The sequence below is a fragment of the Hemitrygon akajei genome, chromosome 7 (genome assembly GCF_048418815.1).
Source record: "Hemitrygon akajei chromosome 7, sHemAka1.3, whole genome shotgun sequence".
NCBI classification, from domain to species: domain Eukaryota; kingdom Metazoa; phylum Chordata; class Chondrichthyes; order Myliobatiformes; family Dasyatidae; genus Hemitrygon; species Hemitrygon akajei.
This window is the reverse complement of record NC_133130.1, coordinates 174,438,812-174,454,894: the sequence shown is the minus strand read 5'-3', so window position 1 is coordinate 174,454,894 and position 16,083 is coordinate 174,438,812. Positions and strand designations below refer to the sequence as shown.

At 43.5% G+C, this 16,083-nt stretch overlaps 1 protein-coding gene and 1 long non-coding RNA gene across 6 annotated transcripts in view; one reads left to right on the top strand and one right to left on the bottom strand.

Moving 5' to 3' along the window:
• The window catches only part of ralgps1 (Ral GEF with PH domain and SH3 binding motif 1), a 726,899-nt gene that overhangs the window by 386,872 nt on the left and 323,944 nt on the right, over positions 1–16,083 (bottom strand). The gene's annotated exons all lie outside the window — the stretch shown is intronic.
• Positions 8,544–16,083, top strand: part of LOC140731194 (uncharacterized) — a 36,910-nt gene continuing 29,370 nt past the window's right edge. Inside the window, exon 1 of the long non-coding RNA XR_012099745.1 lies at positions 8,544–8,712. This is a non-coding gene — a long non-coding RNA (uncharacterized lncRNA). The remainder of the gene's footprint in view (positions 8,713–16,083) is intronic.

Below are 16,083 nucleotides of genomic sequence, written 5' to 3'. Positions count from 1 at the left end.
GTTACAGAAACAGCAATGAAGAGTCCTTCCAGATCTGAGTACGATGGTATTCCCAAGTCTTCAGTCTTCACTCGGGATTTGCATAACAGTGGTGAAAACTGAGGGGAAGCTACTGACATGATGAAGGAAGTCCTCATTACCAACAGAGATGTGGGACCATCTTTGCTGCCCTACATGTCAGCAGTGTAGCGCACAGTAAGTAAGTACACTAACCCTACTTGCACACATTAGGTCCATATCCTTATCAGCCTTAACAATTCAAGAGTCTATTTAAATGTCCCTTAAGCATAGTAATTGTGTCCAATTTCACCACTTCTCGTGGTTTTTCATAGATTCCATTGTATTTCTTCATTCTATTGTGAATGCCCACAAGAAAAAGAATCTCAGGGTAGTATATAGTGACATTTATATACTTTTATAATAAATTTACTGTGAACTTCTGAACCTTTTCTGGCAGCATGTTCCGGATATCAAGCACTCTCAGTGTAAAAGTTTTTCCTCTACATCTCCTTTAAAATTTTATCATCTTGCTTGACACCTGTGTTCTCTTGTTGTTGATAACCTTATCATGCGATAAAGATTTGACTATCTACTCTACCCAAGCCTCTCATAATTTTACATACACCTACAGTACTGTACAAAAGTCTTGGGCACATAGATACACACACACACACACACACACACACATATATATGGAGTGGAGAGAGCGAGTTTATAAAAATGGTGGGAGCAAAGGATATAGGAATGGTGAGGGTGGAGCGCTGCATGAGGGCTGTGGGGCAGGTGCCAGAGGAGTGCCAGGGGTGAGGGTTGGCATGGGTGCAGACACACCCAGCCCTGAGACACCAGGCAAGCTCACTTGATTCCAAACAACTGATCCATTGATCATTACAGAATGTCTCTCTGGTGATTCCCGCTCCCTTCCCCTTTTCCCAACCATGATTCCCCTCTCCCTGCCCCCTTCCCACTCTCAGTCCACAACAGAGACCCATGTCAGAATCAGGTTTATCAACACACATATGCCATGAAATTTGTGTTTTTTTACGGCAGCAGTACAGCGCAATAAATAGGGGCAGCATGGTAGCGTAGTGGCTGTTCTGTGGCAGCCGTACAGTGCAAGACATTAAAAAAAAATACCCTGTTGTGTATTTGAGGAGGTTGCTGGTCTTCTCCTAAGACTCTAGCAAACACTTTCCAGTACAGGTAACTTGAGTTCAATTCCCGCTGCTGCCTGTAAGGAGTATATACTGTATGTTCTCCCCGTGACCATGTGGGTTTCCCCCAGGAACTCCGGTTTGCTCCCACTGTCCAAAGACATAAACTGCCCCGTGATTAAGCTCAGGTTAGATCAGGGGACTGCTGGATGAATAGGCTCGAAGGGCTGGAAGTGCCTATTCCACGCTGTATTTGAATAAGTAAATAAAATCACCACAGTACTGTGTAAAGATCCCAGCTACATCCTGAAAGTCTCATCCATCAGCCTCCTTCAGGGAAAACAAATCCAGCCTTTCCGATCTTCCCCCTTAACTGAAGTCCTCCAATCCAGACACCTCTTCTATATTCCCTCCAAAGCAACCACATCCTTCCTACAGTGCGGTGAACAGTGTTTTGTGAAGTTTCAACATAATAATCCAATTTTTATACTCCATGTTCTGCCCTATGAAGGCAATCATTCTACCTACTTTATTCATCTTCCTACCTACCAGTAGTTTGTAAAGTTGCAATGTAGCCTCCAAATCTTTAAGTCCTACAGCCTGACCTATGAAGACAGCAAGCCACATGCCTTCTTTCCTTTCCTATCTGCCCGTGCTCCCCTTTCAAAGAACTAAACACTTCAGTTCAAAGTTCGAAGTAGAAAGTACATATATGTTGTCGTATACTACCTTGAAATACATTTTCTTACAAGCATACTCAATAAATCCAAGAACCATAATAGAATCCATGAAAGACTACACCCAACAGGGCAAGCAGCCAGTGTGCAAAAGACAACATCTGTGCAAATACAAAGAAGAAAAAAAATAAATAAATGAGAAATGAATATCAAGAACATGAGGTGAAGAGTCCTTGAACGCGAGTCCATAGGTTGTGGGAACAGTTCAGTGATGGAGTGAGTGAAGAGTGACCCCCATGTCCGTCTGCTCATTAACATTCTTCAGCACCACCACCCCCTTTAACTTTATTGCCTCTATTCAACTTCCCAAAATGTATCACCTTGTACTTGTGGGGAATAAACTCCTTTCCAAACCTGTTCACAACGCCATAGCGACACCCACCAGCAGCTCATAAAATTTTCATAGCCCAGGAGCTCAGAGGAAGAGGGGCTGCCAGAGAATTGGAATAGGTTCACTATTGTCGTGTGTACCGAAACAGAGTGAAACCCTGGTCTTGCATACTTTTCGTACGGATCAAACCATTACACGGTGCATTGAGGTAGAACAAGGTAAAACAACAACAGAATGTAGAATAAAGTGCAGAACAAATACAGCTCTTCCCTGAGATTAATAGTTAAATACTTAAAACTGGTAGTCATACTGTACATGGAGGCAGGATTTCATATTCTACCCTGGGAATTTAATTTTAAAGATTAAAAAGATTAACTTTATTTGTTAGTGTACATTGGAACCTCAAAACACATAGTGAAATGCACCATTTGTGTCAATGACCAACACAGATAATGGATGTGCTGGGACAGCTTGCATGCTTCCATGCTAACCCTAACCCTCACCTGTACGAGATTGGAATGTAGGAGGAAACTGGAGCATCCAGAGGAAACCCACGTGGTCTCAGGGAGAAGGAAATTCCTAGCGTACAGTGGCAGGAGTTGAAATCAAGCTGCTGGCACAGTAACAGTGTTACACTAATCACTACGCTACTGTGCAAGTAAAGTCTGGTGTTTAAACACTAATGTCAGTAACGGTGGGGGTTAAAGGCATGTCTGGTTTCCTAATATCCCTGAAGGAAAAGAAACCTACCATCCTCAGTCAGTCGCACCTGTGACTCCAAAACCCACAATAATGTTGTTTCTGGTCAACTGCCCTCTTAACTGGTTCAGGAAACTGCTCTGAGGAAGCAAAAGGATTGCCTTCCCGCGGACAAGCAGAAAATTAAGAGCCAAAGCGGTAAAAGCTGACAGAGTTAGTAGAGCTACAAATCAAGTTAGGAACCTAGAACTCGCTGCCAGGGGAAATGCTGGAAGCAGAGATGAAAACAATGTTTAAGAGGTAGTTAGACAAGTACATGAACTGGCAGGGACGGACTTGTGTGAGTTTTCCTTGGACTGTCAGAGGCTGAGAGGAGACCTGACAGAAATTCTCAAAACTAGGAAGGGAATTGATAGGGTAGACAGAATCTTTGTTCCATGGGATTTTTGTCAAATACAAGAAAAATACATTTAATGTCTAAGATTAGCCTTAGTTGTCACGTTTACATTGAAGCATACAGTGAAAATCATTTGTGCCAACCACCAACAGATTCTGAGGATGCCCCGTGAGTGTTACCACACTTCCAGCACCAACACAGCATGCCCACAACTCACTAACCCTTACCCATATGCCTTTGGAATGTGGGAGGAAACCGGAGCACCCACAGGAAACCTGGAGACAAAGTACAAACTTCTTACCAACAGTGGTGGGAATTGAACCCTAACTGTATATCGGAGATACTGTAAGACAATTGTGCTAACTGCTACACTGCCATGCCCCCCCACAAAAGAGGATGAAAATTCAAGGGAGATATTTGTAGCAGGTTTTTTTTAAACACAGTGTCAGATGCTTGGGATAGGCTGCCGGAGCAGTGGTGGAAGCAGATATGATAGTTACATTTAAGAAACATTTAGATGGGCTCATGTATACCAAAGTCAACTTAGTATCAATGTGCATACGGTACATGTCACCGTATACAACCCTGAGATTCATTTCCTTGTGGGCATACTCAGCAAATCTCTAGACTAGTAACTACAAACGATACAAAGGTAGATCTACCTGAGTGAAGAAGACAACAAACTGTGCAAATGCAAATATAAATAAATAGCAATAAATAACAAGAACATGAGATAATGAGATAAAGAGTCCTTACAGCGAGATCATTGGTTGTGGGAACAGAGAATATAGTGATATAGATCATGTACAGGCATTTAATTTGACATTACGTTTGATGCAGACAGTGTGGACCAAGGGGCTTGCGCTTTGTGCTGTCCTGTTCTATGTTCTATGAATGGAGGAATAGGAGCCACATGCAGGCAGATGGGATTCGTTTGGATTGGCATTGTCTCGGCACAGACGCTGTGGGCCAAAGGGCCAATTCCTGAGCTGTTCCATGGTAAATAATTGTGAATGATGCTGACTTCCCTGGCGAAATGTTAAAGCAAGGGCTAGCCCTGCCAGGATATTCCAAACAGCAATGACCGCATTCCGGAGACCCTGGAAAGTATACTGCATTCATAAAACACAAGCTCCTCAACAAACAAGGGAGAAAAACAAACACTGAAGACACACAGGGAAGTGTTACGTGACCAGTGACCCACATCACAACGAGCACTGAGAAGTCTGACAGGGCTTTTTATACTGCTGCCAAATGAGCTCCTGGCGCTGACTTCGATCGTTGCCAGGATCCTCTGCTCTCCGAGCAGTCACCAGGGTTACACTTGTCCAGAGCCTGAAAGGAACGTCAAAGTGCCCGCCATAATGTGCAAGACATTAAGATGCACCCAATCGCCAACAGGCAATTTCTGTGAGACTTTACTCAAATTGCAAAATTCATAGACTTCACAGACACAATGAGTGGAGCCATAGAGCGATACAGTGCAGAAACAGGCCCTTCACCCTTCAGCCCAACTCATCCATGCTGACCACGCAGCAACAAAGCTAGTTCCATTGGCCCATATCCCTTTAAGCCAAGGATTCCCAACCTGGTTTCCATGGACCCCTTGTTTAATGGCATTGGTCCATGGCATAAAAAAGGTTGGGAACCCCAGCTCTACAGTGAATGCCTCATTGTTGATGTACTTACCCAAATGTTTTTTAAATGACACTCTTCCTCCGGAGGCTCATACTGCCCTCGGCATCAAGAAGCTGCCACTCAGGTCTCTTTTAAATCTTTAATGTCTCACCCTAAACTTATGTTTCAGTTCCCCTTTCTCGAGGAAAAAGACTATGATCGTTTACCCAATTCCTTACTCTCATGATTCTAATACTCCTCTATAAGGTCATCACTCAATCTCCTACATTCCAAGGAATAAACTCTTATCCTATCCAAACTTGCCTGATAACTCAGGCCCTCGAGTCCTGGCAGCATCCTCATAAATCTTCTCTGCACACTTTCCAGTTCAATGGTGACTTTCCTCTAACAGTATGACAAAAACAGAACTCAATTGTCCTTGTGTGGCCTCAATGACATTTTTTAAACAATTATACAAAAGCTTATTCACTCACAAAAACATGCAATAATCAGGGGTACACAAAACTTATTACAACTTCATATTAAAATATGATAACCATTACCTACAGAACACTCAAGCCCCTGAGGGGCCCACCATTCTCAGAACTCCCCCACTGGGCCCATGGAAACCGGGTACTCCTCCTCCAAGGACTGGCCATGGACATAACCCTGGAAGAGAGGCAGACAGTCGTCTCTGGTAGAGCTCTCAGCTGTCTGTTGCCTGGACCTGTGAATGGGCAGCAGCGAAGACCCAAGAGCAGACGAACCAGGAGATCCCCTGAGCACCCCACCCCACTCTGTACTGGGTGACCGTAGATCGGGCCGAAGTCTAGGCTGATGTTGAGGAGCAGCCCCTTCAGATACTCAAATGGAGGCCACAACATCTTACACTTAATATATACATGATATATCTTCTGCAAAGGAAACAGCATTATGAAGGACACCACGCACCCCTCATACAAACTCTTCTCCCTCCTGCCATCTGGGAAAAGGCACCAAAGCATTCGGGCTCTCACGACCAGACTATGTAACAGTTTCTTCCCCCAAGCCGTCAGACTCCTCAACATCCAGAGCCTGGACTGACACCAACTTACTGCCCTCTACTGTGCCTATTGTCTTGTTTATTATTTATTGCAATGCCTGCACTGTTTTGTGCACTTTATGCAGTCCTGGGTAGGTCTGTAGTCTAGTGAAGTTTTTTTCTGTGTTGTTTTTACGTAGTTCAGTGTAGTTTTTGTACTGTTTCATGTAACACCATGGTCCTGAAAAATGTCTCATTTTTACTGTGTACTGTACAAGCAGTTATGGTCGAAATGACAATAAGTGACTTGACTTGATCTCCTTCCAACTACAATGTTACATTGCAGCTCATATCCCCTGTGCCGTGACTGGCACAGGCCAGCGTGCCAGATGCCTTCCTTATCTTTCTGACTACGGAATGAGTTCATTTCTATTCAGAAGGAGTTGACGTTTGACCATACTTCACAGTTACATGCACTGTAAACTAAACACACTCTGCACGCAGTTCACCAGCAGCTGGAATAAATCACAGAGCTAACAGATTGTGTACAATCACATTGTGTATTAAAAGCAAAGGAAACACAAAAATAGTTGATGATATGATTGAAAAATAAAATGGGCAAAATGGCTGTGAGTCAAGTGTAAGCTTTAGCTATCACGGCCCGGAAATTGCTACTCAACTTCAACACAAGTCCTCTCCATTCCGACCGTGTTGGTTTTTCGCCTGTTCAGATCAACACCAGAAATCAAACCATGTGTGTTCTACAAGAAAATTTGTTCCATTTGGCGATAGGCTCCCACTGACCCCAATAGCCTACATAGGAATGCCATGAAGAAAAAACTGATTCCCACTGGTGTTACAGCAAATGATTTAAAGGCTACAAACACGAGGAAGTCTTTAGATGCTGGAAATCTAAGGCGACAGACACAAAACACTGGAGGAACTCAGCAGGTCAGGCAGCATCTATGGAAAAGAGTAAACAGTGGATGTTTCGGTCCTGGAGGGTCTCGGCCCGAAAGGTCAGCTGTTTACTCTTTTCCATTGACGCTGCCTGACCTGTTGAGTCCCTCCAGCATTTTGAGTGTGCTGCTTTGATTTAAAGATTAGCTTTATTTGTCACGTGTATCAAAACATCAAATGAAATGTGTCATTTTGCACCAACGGCCAACGCAGTCCGAGGATGTGCTGGGGGCAGCCGGTAAGTGTCGCTATGCATCCGGCATCCACACAGCATGCCCACAACTTACTAACTCTAACTCCTCTGTCTTTGGAATGGTCTATAACCCCGTCATTTGTGAAGCACAGTGGGAGCTTGATAAAAGGAACGTGTCAAGGAAGGCTTGTGTTGGCAATTAGTTGGAATATACCCTTGGAAAGAAGAAAATAGAAATTAAGTGAATTGATTCAATGTTCTGCTACTTGATTCAATCTTTCTCGGTCAGAAATATCAGCTGCAGTGTACCTTAAAAGGCCAAGCTTAGAAGATTGAAGGGCATTTCATTACCGTTGTGGTCAGATTACCGATTAGCTTTATTTGGCAAGTACATCAAAACTTAGAGCAAAATGCATCGTTTGCATCAAATCAGATCAGCGAGGATTATTCTGGGCAGCCCACAAGTGTGACATAATTCTGGCGCCAACGTAGCATGCCCGCATCTTACTCACGTGACCCATTCGCCCAGGTGGAAACCGAAGCACCCAGAGGAAACCACTGTGGTCACGGGGTTAGCGTACAAACTCTTGCGAGACAGTAGCAGGAAAAGAAGCCAGTTCACTGGCCCTGCAAAGTGCCATCAATGTCAAGCTTGGTCAAGGTTACATTTCGGGGAAGACATATTCAGGGATTTACTTATTTATTGACACACAGCCCATCAAGCCATGCCATCCCGTAACCCCCATTTAATCCAAGCCTAATCACAGGACAATCTACAATGACCAACTAACCTACTAACAGGCACACCTTTGAACTGTGGGAGGAAACCAGAGCACCCGGAGGAAACCCACACGGTCACAGGGAGAATGTCCAAACTCCTCACAGTCAGCTGCGGGAATTGAACCTGGGTCACTGGAACTGTAAGGCGCTGTGCTAACCACTATGGCACCATGCTAGCCTGGATCTTCCGGAGCTGGTTGAAGAATAAAGTATTTTGAAGTTGGATGGCAAGGTAACGCAAGGTAACACAGGGACAGGAATATGTGGTGTGAGTAAGCAGATCATGGGAGGCGATAGAGTCAAGATACATTAGGAGCATTTAAGAAACATTTTGGGAATGTGGATGATAGAAAAATAGAGAGCTATGTGGGAGGGAAGGGTTAGATTTATCTTAAAGTTAAAAGATCAGCACAACATCAGGGGTCAAAGTGCCTGTACCTAATATTCTATGTTATAAGTTATTATTAGATTAAATATCCAAATTATAACTATCTCAGAAATCAGTCCAAGGTGGAATGTCTAATTTGGAACTCTCCACTGAGCAAGGGAAGTCTGATGGAAGACTGGAGACCGAAGGAAAGTAAATCTTAAAACGAGTTCATATTCAGCTGCTGGGGCACTTGTAACACTGCATAAACTACGAGGAATGCACAATCCTGGGCAGACTAGGAAACCTCCACAGAGGCCCAACGCACTCAAACACAAGGGAGCAGCTGCAACCCAACACTGCTTCAATCCATCTTGCGCTGCAGCCATTTGAAAGACGCGTAATGAAGTTCCCAGTCAGAAGATATTTGATCCAAACGGAGGTCTGGAGGGGAAGGTGAGCCGTCAGCAGCTTTGGTGGGAAAGGAGTGTAGAATCGTGAAATGGTTAGGGCACAGAGGGAGGTTATTGAACTTATTGAGTTAAATGCCAGATCCCTGCAGACCACTTCTGTCAATCCCCGTCCCCAGAGCCCTGCAAATGATTCTCTCCGAAGGAAAGCTGCACTCAGTAGACGCTGGTCATGCACTGGTGAACAGCACAGGGAACAGGAGGTGAGACACAAAGGCCAGGAACTCAGAGAGGACCCATGAACCAGATGGTGGGGAACAACGAAAGGTAATGCAGGGGCAGAAAAGTGTGAAGTGAGCAGGGTGATTATGGAGGAGCTTCAGACCCTAATGAACTGTTAGTTTATTTTCAGTAACAAAGTTCATGAACTCCTCGGGTATCCTGTTCGCTGTATTGCCAATAGGCAAGTTAGAATCAGAAACAGGCCATCACTGACATACTGTATGTTGTAAAATTTGCTGCTTTGCTGTAGCAGCACTTCGCAATACACAAAAATATACTATAATCTACAATAAAGATAAATAAAAAATAAATAAGTAGTGTAAGAAGACAGCAAATAGTGAGGTTGTGTTCATGGTCTGTTCAGAAATCTGATAGCAGAGGGGAAGAAGCTGTTCCTAAAATGATGAGTGTGTATCTTCAGGCTCCTGTACCTCCTCCCTGGCAGTGGCAATGAAGAGAGGGCATGTCCTGGATGGTGAGGGTCCTTAATAATGGATGCCACTCTCTGGAGGCCTCACCTTTTCAAGATGGTGAAATGGTGGGGAGGCCAGTGCCCATAATGATACAGGTTTAAGAGGGGCGTATGAAATATGGACTGATTAGGGGAATAGTGAAGTCTCCTTTCCAAAAGTACTGCAAATGTTACGTGTCTGAAATTAAGTAGAAACTATTGCAAATGCCTACTCACTCTGGGCTGTATCTGTAGAGACAGAAACAGGGCAAACATTCCAGTCTGATGAGACGTGTGTAAAGATGCAGGGAAAAGAGGGGGAGACCAGAAAGATCTGGAATATGGGGAAAATCTTAGAAATGGAACAGTAGAAGAGACGAAAGAGCTGGGTGCATTTAGATAGTGCCAAGGTTTGTGAATTACATAGGTAATTGAGCTTATGGAGGTGTTCATGAGAAGCAGAGATAGGGTAAATACCTAGTCTTTTTCCCCACAGAAAGAGAACCAAAAACCTAGAGGGCACGGGTTGAAGGTGAAAGGGTAAAGATTTAAAGGTGGGGGGGGGGTCTGAGGAGCAATTTCAAGATTCAAGAGTGTTTATTGTCCTTCAGTACGCGAGTGTAAAGTTGAATGAAATAATTGCTACTCCAGATCCGATGCAGTGTGAAGAACCTCTTCACACGCACAGTGATGCATACAAGGTATAACAGCAGAATTAGGCCATTTTGTCCATTGAGTCTGCTCCGCCATTTCATCATGGCTGATCCATTTCTCTCTCAGCCCCAATCTCCTGCCTTCTCCCCGTTTCCCTTCATGCCCTGACTAATCAAGGATCTAGAATATATGGAATGGGCAGTCAGGGAAAGTAGTTGTGGCAGGTAGAATAAGGATATTTAAAAGTCATTTGTAGAAGTATATAGATAGGAAATGTATAGAAGGATATGGACCTAATGGGATCATCTTAAGTAGGAGCCTTGGTTGGCCTGGATGAGTTGGCAAAGGGCCTGTTTTTATGTAGTATGACTATACAATCTGTATGAGTGTTAAAAAGGGAAGATGATTACTGCCTAAAATTCCCACGAAGGCTGCAATTGCTAACTCACAGTTTATTTTTCTATACAGAGTGCAATACGCTCTCAGCTTTGCAGCCCTAAAAGAGAAAATGGGAGCGAGTCGATCTTGACAATGGGTCAGGAAAAAGTAAGGCTTAAAAAAAAATCACATAAAGAGCTGACAGAAACATCTGAATCAGATGTTTTTGTCATTACTTAAGGCTAGGAATGAGCTTGCCAAGAGCTACCTGTTCCCAGTATTTTGAATCATGAATTATGTTTCCTAATGTGGAAAATCAGGTCCATGTAAAACATCCATCCTTACAGAGAGTGAGAAAACTTTAAAATGTTCAAAAGGCAAAAGAGATTGAGCAGATGCTGCAGCAACTATGGAAATGGATAAACAGTTGATATTTTGGGATGAGAATCTTCACCAGTTGTTGGCAGTGGAGCTAAGTAATTTAAGTGTCAGATTGCTAGCACTTTTGATTTGTGTATCAATATAAAAAGAGTCATTATTTTGAGTATCTTGCTGAAAAGTTAGATCCTCCGAAGCTTGGAAATAATGTGGAAAATTAGCTCAGATGGGAGATGGCTGAGTTGAGGTGCTCTTTGACCTTGGCAATTCTACTTGCAAGTGTTTTGTCACCATATGAGGTGTGCTTGCTGTCAGGAGAACTTCGCCTGCAGGCAAGCCTTCACACAGGAGCAACTGATGACATCTCCTTGAATGGTGAAGAAACGTCTTCAACTAAATTGCCAAGATCGGAGAACAAATCAATCCAACCATCTTCCATAGGTCTTAGAGCTCAAGGTCAGTTTGGAGGCTACAGGCTACCAATACCATCCCAGGTACCATTTGACATGTGAGCAGTCACTCTGAATTGTGAGTAACCAAAACCTGTGTAGATTTGCTGGGCATGTTATGTTGGCACCAGAATGTATGGTGACAGTTGGTGGTTGCACCCACCACATCCTTAGGTGTGTTGGGTGTTAACACAAACGCTGTATTTCACTCTATGTTAACATGCACTCAGTGGCCACTTTACACCTGTATATCTTCTCATTAACGCTAATATCTAATCAGCCAATTATATGGTAGCAACTCAATGCATAAAAACATGGAGACATGTTCAAGAGGTTCAGTTGTTATTCAGACCAAACATTAGAATGGGGAAGAAATGTGATCCAAGTGACTTTGATCATGGAGTGATTGTTGGTGCCAGATGGGGTGGTTTGAGTATCTCAGAAACTGCTGATGTCCTGGGGTTTTCACGCACAACAGTCTCTAGAGTTTACTGAGAATGGTGCAAAAACAAAAAAACATCCAGCGAGCAGCAGTTCTGTTGGGAAAAATGCGTTGTTAATGAGATATCAGATAAGTCATGGGTGAAAGGTTCAAGCTGACAGAAAGGCAACAGTAACTCAACTAACTACATATTACAACAGTGGTATGCAGAAGAGCATCTCTAAAAGCACAACACATTGAACCTTGAAGTGGATGGGCTACAGCAGTGGAAGACCATGAATATACACTCAGTGGCCACTTTATTAGGTACAGGCAATAACTAATAAAGTGGCCACTGAATGTATACATCCCAGAAATAAATGTGAAGCTGAAACATCCAGGCCTTTTGCCCCTTGCAAGCACCTCTAATCATGCAGCATTCCAATCTCTTGCCATCTAGAAATATAACAGATTTGTTTATGCCAGAGGTCAGACTATTCCCTGCAAGGATAAGTGAAATCACAGAGTAGCCAGCCAATGAGGAGATGTACAACTCAATGTAGGAGAAAATATTCTGGTTACTTTATCCACACAATGTGACCTTTGCTTGTCACTAGGTAGTGGAGGCCAAATCATGAGATATACTCAACACAGGAAGTCTGCAGGTACTGGACATCCAAAGCAGCACACACAAACTGCTGGAGGAACTCAGCCGATCAGGCAGCATCAATGGAAATGAATAAACAATCAGCATTTTGGGCCGAGTCCTCCAGCATTTTGCGTGCATTGCTCTGGATTTCCAACATCTGCAGAATCTCTTGTATTCAAGACTACGGCTGATCCGAATCTGGCACCTGTACTTTCCTGCCGGCACCCCAGAAACCCCGACTCCCAAAAGAAGTTGCTGTCACCTTGAACATACTCAGTGATTCAGCCTCTGAAGTAGCAAGCTCCAAAGGGGAACCATTGTGTGAAGGAAATTCTAAACTTCATCTTAAATAGGTGACACACACAAAATGCTGGAGGAACTCAGCAGGTTTGGCAGCATCTATGGAAATGAATAAGGAGTTGATGCTTCTGGCCGAGACCTTTCTTCAGGATTAGGAAGCAAGAGGGAAGACTGCAAAATAAAAAGGTGAGGGGAGGGGAAGGAGACTAGATGGAAGATGACAGGTGAAGCCAGGTGGATGGGGAAGTTAAAGGGCTGGGAGAAGAAGGAATCAGAGAGAAGAGGAGGGTTGACTGTAGGAGAAAGGGAAGGAAGAGGGGACCCAGGAGAAGTGATAAACAGGTGAGGAGGTAAAAGGCCAGAGTGGGGAATAGAAGATACGAGACATATTTAAGGAAATGGAGTAGTCATTTTTAAAAGACAACAGAATCTGTGGAAATCAAGAACAGGATAGTGAGTTGGATGATTAGTCATGATAGAGTTAAATGCTGGTGTAGTATCGAAAACCTAGTCTTGCTCCTACATTCTAGCTTTCCATTTTCTCAGCAGGGTTGGACATAACAAGCCAAATTTCCTCCTCCTGTGCCAGAGTCAGAATCAGGTTTATTATCACTGACATATGTTGTGAAATTTGTTGTTTTGCAGCAGCAGTACAGTGTAATACATAACATATACTAAGAAATATTAAAATTTAAATAAGTAGTGCAACACAAGAGCAAAAGTAGTGAGGTAGGTTCATTGTCCATTCAGAAAACTTTTTGTGGAAGGGAAGCTGCTGCTTCTAAAATATTGAGTGTGTGTCTTCAACCTCCTGTGCCTCCTTTCTAACGGTAATAATGAGAAGAAATTTCTATGGTGATTATTCCATCTAAGGATCTATTTGGAATAGCTACACTTCAGACTCACTTTCATTACAGCATTGAGACACTAGCCTAAGTAGCGACTACCAACTGGTGCCCAAGGTTCTCAGAGTGGAATAAACGTCAGGTACTCTCTAAACCCCAGACAGCACAGTAATGTGGCCACAGGACCAACGATGGTCATGGCTGGATCATGTACCAGAAGTATTTACGAAGCACCAGTGGGATTGGGAAGGCAGTCAGAAGTGAAATGGAAAGATTGTCATTCTATTGGAAGGAGTTCATCTTTGCATTCCACAAAATCCTCCAATTACATCATAAAATCTGAGAATGTTTACAATAGCAACCATGTGATAACAATCTATGAAGCTGGAGAATATACTTCAGATGAAATCTGAAATTTGTAATTTCAAAGTTTCCTCATCAACAGCCAAGTTTTCTTACTCAATTTGAAGCACGGAAGCTCGGTGCAATACTTTCACACGTGGCCACAGATGCAAAGTGTTGTCCAGAAGATAATGGCGTCATTCCGAGTTCTCCGTAACATTTTTCCAGTTGAACTGCCAGGCATGGAGAATGTCAGTTTGCCTGCAGCCATTAGAAATGAGGCAAAGGCAAGTTTCTGTAGACAACGTGAACTCCACACCCCTCCACCATCTCTAAGCTGTCTGCCTTTTCATCCAGCGTCCAGAGACGGAAATGCAAACACAAACTCCAATACAATTGAGCACATCTACAAGGAACGCTCTCGCAGCAAAACACATTCCCATCATCAAAGACCGAAGAGGCAGGTGTATGGGGTTGAGCAGGATCCAGGATCAGCCATGATGGAATGGCGGGCTGAATGGTTTACCCCTACCATCCAGGCCATGCTCTCTTTAGTTGCTGCCTTCACAAAGGAGGTATAGGAGCCTCAAGTCCCACACCACCAGGTCCAGGAACAGTTTTTACCCTTCAACCATCAAGTTCCTGAACCAGTTTGGATAATTTCACTCACTTCAACACTGAAATGATTCCACAACTTAAGGATACAGTTTCAAGGTCAACTCGTGTTCTTGTTAGTATTTACTTATTTTGTATTTGCACAGATTGTCGTCTTTTGCATATTGATTGTTTGTCGGTGACTGTTTGTGTGTAGTTATTCATTGATTTTGCTGTATTTCTTTGCTCTGTAGCGAATACCTGCGAGAAAATGAATCACAGGGTATAATAGAAACATAGAAAATAGGTGCAGGAGTAGGCCATTTGGCCCTTCAAGCCTGCACCGCCATTCAGTATGATCATGGCTGATCATCCAACTCAGAACCCTGTACCTGCTTTCTCTCCATACCCCCTGATCCCTTTAGCCACAAGGGCCATATCTAACTTCCTCTTAAATATAGCCAATGAACCGGCCTCAACTGTTTCCTGTGGCAGAGAATTCCACAGATTCACCACTCTCTGTGTGAAGAAGTTTTTCCTCATCTCAGTCCTAAAAGGCTTCCCCTTTATCCTTAAACTGTGACCCCTCGTTCTGGACTTCCCCAACATCGGAAACAATCTTCCTGCATCTAGCCTGTCCAATCCCTTTAGAATTTTACATGTTTCAATAAGATCCCCCCTCAATCTTCTAAATTCCAGTGAGTATAAGCCTAGTCGATCCAGTCTTTCTTCATATGAAAGTCCTGCCATCCCAGGAATCAATCTGGTGAACCTTCTCTGTACTCCCTCTATGGCAAGACTGTCTTTCCTCAGATTAGGGGACCAAAACTGCACACAATATTCTAGGTGCGGTCTCACCAAGGCCTTGTACAACTGCAGTAGAACCTCCCTGCTCCTGTACTCAAATCCTTTTGCTATGAATGCCAACATACCATTTGCCTTTTTCACCGCCTGCTGTACCTGCATGCCCACCTTCAATGACTGGTGTACAATGACACCCAGGTCTCGTTGCATCTCCCCTTTTCCTAATCGGGCACCGTTCAGATAATAATCTGTTTTCCTGTTCTTGCAACTAAAGTGGATAACCTCACATTTATCCACATTAAATTGCATCTGCCATGAATTTGCCCACTCACCTAACCTATCCAAGTCACCCTGCATCCTCTTAGCATCCTCCTCACAGCTAACACCGCCGCCCAGCTTCGTGTCATCCGCAAACTTGGAGATGCTGCATTTAATTCCCTCGTCTAAATCATTAATATATATTGTAAACAACTGGGGTCCCAGCACTGAGCCTTGCGGTACCCCACTAGTCACTGCCTGCCATTCTGAAAAGATCCCGTTTACTCCCACTCTTTGCTTCCTGTCTGCCAACCAATTCTCTATCCACATCAGTACCATACCCCCAATACTGTGTGCTTTAAGTTTGCACACTAATTTCCTGTGTGGGACCTTGTCAAAAGCCTTTTGAAAATCTAAATATACCACATCCACTGGCTCTCCCCTATCCACTCTACTAGTTACATCTTCAAAAAATTCTATAAGATTCATCAGACATGATTTTCCTTTCACAAATCCATGCTGACTTTGTCCAATGATTTCACCTCTTTCCAAATGTGCTGTTATCACATCTTTGATAACCGACTCTAGCATTTTCCCCACCACCGATGTCAG